General features: G+C 47.9%; 1 protein-coding gene across 1 annotated transcript in view; it reads right to left on the reverse strand.

The window, feature by feature from the left end:
• Positions 1-5,325, reverse strand: part of LOC116463167 (pleckstrin homology domain-containing family G member 1-like) — a 247,814-nt gene extending 242,489 nt beyond the window's left edge. The window contains exon 1 of the mRNA XM_032146150.2: positions 5,295-5,325. The gene's annotated coding sequence lies outside the window, so the exon portion shown is untranslated. The remainder of the gene's footprint in view (positions 1-5,294) is intronic.
• Positions 5,326-6,000: the final 675 nt, after the last annotated feature.

The following is a 6,000-nucleotide window of genomic DNA, read 5'->3' on the forward strand; positions in this document are numbered from 1 at the left end:
CATAGTAGGTTCTCGATAAATGCTCTGGAATGAATAAAAGTTACCACTTATCGAGCAATTACTACATGTCAGACTCTGAACTAAATGCTTTACAGAGGGAAATCACATTTATTCCTAACAATTGAAAGGTAATTCTTACTCCCTACTTTACAGATGGGGAACTTGTAGCAGGTAAGTGGGAAAGCAAAGAACTAGAGCTCAGCTCAGCCTGACTTCAAAGCCCATACACGTATTTACTGTGCTACACTGTGTGTCGCATCCAAGGCCCTGGAATTGTTTTGTGCTTGATTCTCTGGCTGGTTTAGAGATGTAAGGCAAGATGAAGTTATTATACAAAGAAGAATACAACTGTTCCCCCACTTTTGAAAGGTAATATTTGCCAATGGGGAATCACCACATTTCTCTAGACCTCTAAGTGCTTCATTTATAAACTCCTGTGCAAACATAGAGATGGAGGTGCCGGCATCTCTGTCCAGTAAATGAGGAAGGGCTCCAGGGAAGAGACAGATATTTAAACTTTGTGTGGAACGACCCCACCACTGGTGAGACAGAGTGCGGCCCACCCAGGGCTCTGCAAGTTATCTTGAATGGCAAGGACACAGGGTATACATGAAGAGGTATCAGGAGAAGAGTAGGTACAAGGGCCATGGGTGCCTTGCTCAGAGGTTTGGGCCTCATTTCATAGGAGTCATCTGTGGTCTGTGCCAACATGGACTTTATCCCAATCCAGTCCAACTTCTCTACCACATTCAGCATCTAACTCAGAGCAGAATGTTGACGTCTGGCACTGCCATTTCTATGTCAACTGATGGCTATGTTTAACAGAGACGTCTAGCCCCAGGGCAAAGAGAAAATATAAAAAGGTGACTAGGAAACCGAGTGACGAAGTGATCTTGATTATAAGTCCGTCTATGATGAGTCAACATAGATAGAGCCAATGAAACTTGTCATCTTGGGTCTCAACGAAAATACTGAAGGACACTACAAAACAGAATAGTTCATTTAAAACAGAGCCAGCAAACTATAGCTGCAGGCTACATCCAGCCTGTTTTTGTATGGCCTGTGAGCAAAGATTGGTTTTTACATTTTTAAAGGGTTATAAACAAATAAACAACCCTCATCCCAAATCAAAGAGTATATGACAGAGACATGTGGAGCCTAAAATGCTACCTGGATTTTTACAGGAAAAGGCTTGCCATCCCCCCACCTAGGACTTTACATGTCCTTTTCAATGTCTAGACAGTCACAGGCCACTTAAATTGGTGCTCAATGTGACTAGACCCAGAGAACTAGATCTACTCACCACTTCAAATATTAGAGCTTTTAATACTATGATGATTTATGGATTAATAATTCCTCTTATGAGAATACTAAAGTTTTAGCTATTATTAGACTCATGCTTATCTTAAATTTTTCTTTGATGATTTAAAAAAATATCCTTCTTACACATAAACGGGCTTGCTAGCTTTTGGCCAAATGCTATAACGGCAAAGGGTTTGCCCTTCCTAGTGCTGGTGCTAAGAGGCCTCTACAACACCCTGGTATTTAAAGCTTACCAAAACAACTTTCTTAATTAAAGACCTAGTGAAAGCCCTGACTCTCCTCCCATCAGGTTATTACAAGTGGGTGTAGATGGAATTTTTAAAAAACTTAGCCTACCATTAACACTCTTCAAATTGCCTTTCCTCTAGGACCACGAGGGGAGGGGAAAAGAAGAGGAGAGTTCTGGATTTGCGGATCCACGAATCCAGCAGGATTTAGCTTTCCATCAAACGGTAATTCAATATTTACCAAAGAAGGATGTTTAGATGTGGAAATTTTTACTTTGGCTTGTATCTCATCAGAAAAAGTGTTTTTGGTGTTGTTTTGGGTTTTTTTTTTTTGTAACCTTAGGTTTACATATTGAAAAGATACTCAGACTCAAACATGAAGACTATTCTAGATACACAGTCAACTCCTAATCACTAGACTGGAAATCACCCAGACATACCTGAAGCTGTTTTGCAGCATTAGATACGCTATGGCCCAGGTATTCCGTAGCAAACCTGGACCCCATCGCTAGGTGATTAGCCATATACTTCTATCTTCTCAGCTAAAGCATTTATTGCTTTTCATCAGCATAGACAATATAAAGCTGAAGATGCAGTCATCTCTTAATCACTTGAAAGCTGACTCTTCTGTCAGTAAATTCTACTTGGCACAGACTGCCCATGACTCTGAATGACCGAATGGATTGGGGTCAGCTTTTAATTTTATCAAGCAAGATTGACGCAAGCCTGTGATGAAACATTAATATCTGAGATGCCTTGCCACACACAAGCATGAGGTTGCTTACAGAGTCTTCGTCTAGAAAATGTTTTCCTTCCCATCCCTGCCTGAATACACCAACATTTCGCATTAGAAACCATATTTTTCCTAAGCCAAAAGAGACAAGTGATTATTATTTTTTCTTAAAAACTGAACCATTACATTTCATTAAAAATATGTCTCCATGCAACCAACATTTCTTAGGCAGTGCAGTTCAAGAGGGGCAGGGGAGAGAGAAGAGAACCTTGGTTAAATCACAGTTCTGACAGTCCAGAGCTATGTATAAACTTCTGCAAAATCATACACTCCTGGGACTTGGTTTATCAACAACAATCATCTTCGAAGCACACCACATGTGCCAAACACTGATACGAATCATTTCATTTAATCCTTGGCATAACTTGAGACAAGGGCAGAGAAGAAAGGAGGAAAGGTGTGAAAATGAGGAAAGGTGAGAAAACTGAGAGACACCAGCTGTGATTTTTACTTGGCCTGGTTATGAAATAATCCACATCTAAGTAATTTCCTTAAAGAAGTGAAGGTCTCAAAGCTACAGAGACACAGACGTGAGCATCATGCAAGTGGGCTAATTCTAGATCACTGGATCTTAACCAGACTTCCTAAATCTTTAAGATGTAGGGCTGGACTAGGTCATCCAAGAGCCCTTCTGGGTTTAATATTCCAGGGACCTAATCATGCTGCAGGAGGATTAAAAGATGACAATTGCTCGAAAGACCAACCACCAGCAATAAAAGGAGTGGAGAGGAAAATAAATCTGCAAAAAAGTGAACGGCCGCCATTAAGATAATAGCTTCAGGAATTGCTTTTGGTTGACGAAGGGCTCAAGAGATTTAGTGCGACTAAAGCATCTCCCATATTTATGGGACAGAGTATGAACCATTCGATCTTAATTAAATCACTGAAAAATCATATCCGAGAAGGGGGAACACAACATAGGACTGGTTATTCTTGGTTTTTAAAAATTATGTTGCCACTTCCTATTGTTTTAAAAATGATCATTTAACCTCTTTGAACTACAGCCTGAATCCCCCACTGAAATATTTAAGCCTGTATTCGGTGACAGTCATCTATATTAAAGGCGCTGAAGGAAGCTGGTGCCCCTAATTCAGGGTGCCCATTTAGGGTAGAGGAAGCAGGAAAATGCCACCAAGGACAAGCAGAATTGGGGCAGTTATCTGGCATCTGATCGCCAGGTAACTGTTTCTCACTTTGCTTTGCCCTTTAGAAGAGGACTTGGGGGGCTGCTACACAAGGATGGGGAAGGTCGTGCAGCCATTGCTGTTGACTGTGGACTGCTACTGATGACCTATTTGAGGATGAAGCCAGGGAGGTGGGAGAACTCTGAAGAAAAAATGTCTTTAGTCAGGTGGTTTGGTGGCTTAGAATTGGGACCTCAAATGAGACAAAAAGTCAAGTCAGCAATTGGGAAGCCAGACTCAAAATGCTACGAGAGTCAAATATCAACCCGTTACTTTTCTCTCTGTCTTAAATATTGTAGACCAAATTACAGGGGGTAGGGGTTTGGGAGGGGGACGAGGAGTGAGCAGGAGGCCGTAGAAGCTATCTGGTTCATGTGCACTGCTTTATAAGGGAGGCAGCCAAGACGACCAGAGGCGAGTATCTTGCCCAGGGTCCCACAGGGCAAAATTAAAGTTCGAAAATTTTCTGATCTCCCGAAATGATGGGCTTGGAAATGTTTTTACAGCAATTTAATCAAAATCCAAAATCTCTACATTTTTTAGAAGTATGCTGTCTACAGAATCTGAGAATCCAGAAGATGCCGGTTTTAACACCTGGTTGTTACTGTACCGCATTACAGGACCTACCTAGGCCCGGAATTCTGTTAGATGACAAACTGGACTTAGAGTTAACATCCTAGTCTTTCCCCCGGTCTAAATACAAAACACAATATAGTTCTGTATCCAATCTGTTCAAAACTCCTAAACCAACTCTCAGTCTGAGATGGTCCTCGCAAGGTGATGCCTGCCCCAAACACCCACACTCGGTGATTTCGAAAATACGTGCAGTAGCCTCGGCCACCTGCGGGTGGTACAAAGGGCGCCTTGAGGACCAGAGCTGGATGAAACTCCGGCTTACAAACCCCGCTCCGCCAGCACATTCAACTCAAGGATCCAGCTCATTGTTTCCGAGGAGCGGAATGAATTGACCAGCTGAGCGCCGTTCTCCCAGTTAGAGCGTCCCCAAGCTTCCGGCTTCGGAACCAGGCTCACCGCGAGGACACAAAAGGGGCGAGCTCGGGCATCACTGCGGATCCCCGCCGCCCACCGAGGCCAGAACGCTCGCAGGGTCGCGGCCGCCCAGGTGTTGCCGTTTACCCCGTGACGGAAGAGCCACAGGCTCTCGACTCCCCACCCCCTGAAAAGCGCGTCTGCAGAACGGCGGCGCCCCCAAGCCCTGAGCGCCGCAGCTGCTCGGCCGCCGCCCCCACCGCGCGTCCCCGGGTCCTCGGGCTCCCGGCTTCGCTGCTGGGGAGCTGACCCAGCTGGCTGGCTGTGGGGTCCCGTTCTGGGGCTGTCCTGCTGAGTCGGGGGTGGGGGAGCGGTGGCTACAACTCCCGGGTGCTCGCAGAAACTCCTCTGCGCGCTGATGTTGCAGCCGCTGTGGCTGGGGCGAGGGGCGGGAGCACCGGGAACTTGGGGGCGCGGAACCCCGAGCGGGGCGGCGGCGGGCAGCATCCCCGACCCGACCCCGACCCCCGAGACGCGGCGCCCCCCAGCGCCCTCCGTCCCCACGGCGCGGTGCCCCCAGAGCCCTCTGTCCCCACAGCTCGGCGCCCCCCAAGGCCCTCCGTCCCCACTGCGGAGAGGCGAGCAGGGGGCCGGCGGGGCCCGGGTACCACGCTCCGCCCGGCCCCACCTGCGGATGTGGGGCTCCGGCCGGAGGTCCCCGGGTCCCCCCAACCCCTGGAAAAGTCCCCGGGGCGTCCAGGCCCGACCGGCGCTTACCCGGAGAGGGAGGAGCGGCTTCGCATGCCCGGACGGGGAAGGTGCGGGCTGCGCTGCGCCGGCTCGGGCTGCCGGAGCGCCCTGCAGCCGCCGTCGGGCTCGGGCTCGGGCTCGGGCTCCGGCTCGGGCTCCGGCTCCGACTTCCTCTTCCTCGGGCTCGGCCCCACTGCTGGGCCGCGCCCCGGCCCGCCCCTCCCCGCGCCCCGACGCCGGCTTCGGCGACCCGAGCAGCGGATCGCTCGTCCCGCCTCCCTTCTGCCCTGAGGGCGAAAAAGGTGGAGAGGAGGGGGGCGAAGAGAAAGAGAAATTAGGCACTTGGCTTTGTCTCTGGAGCCTTGCCAAAGAGAACAGTCAGATTACAGCCTCGGGGGGAATAAAGTTTTTTTTAAAAAAAATTCTGCTACTGTTTTCGCAGACACATCACTTTTCTTCATTTTCCGAGCTCTTCAGGTTTAGCTTTCCTTTGGACGTAATAATTTCCTATGTGAGTCCTTTAAAATAATACCCAAAATCATGGTTTTAGTGAACATTCTAGTTTTACACAGAAGCTTTGCCGGTAATCAGGTAAAAAGAGGGGGAAGCCCGGTGTTCTTCAGGCGTCATTACCCTAATCACCTCGGTTGAAGCACCAAACGACCTTTGCCTAGAGAAAGTAAAAGTGGAAAAGGAGGTAAAGAATAACCAGTGACAGCCAGAGAGGTGTTTA

Source organism: Hylobates moloch, unplaced genomic scaffold (assembly GCF_009828535.3).
Source record: "Hylobates moloch isolate HMO894 unplaced genomic scaffold, HMol_V3 SCAFFOLD_28, whole genome shotgun sequence".
Lineage (NCBI taxonomy): Eukaryota > Metazoa > Chordata > Mammalia > Primates > Hylobatidae > Hylobates > Hylobates moloch.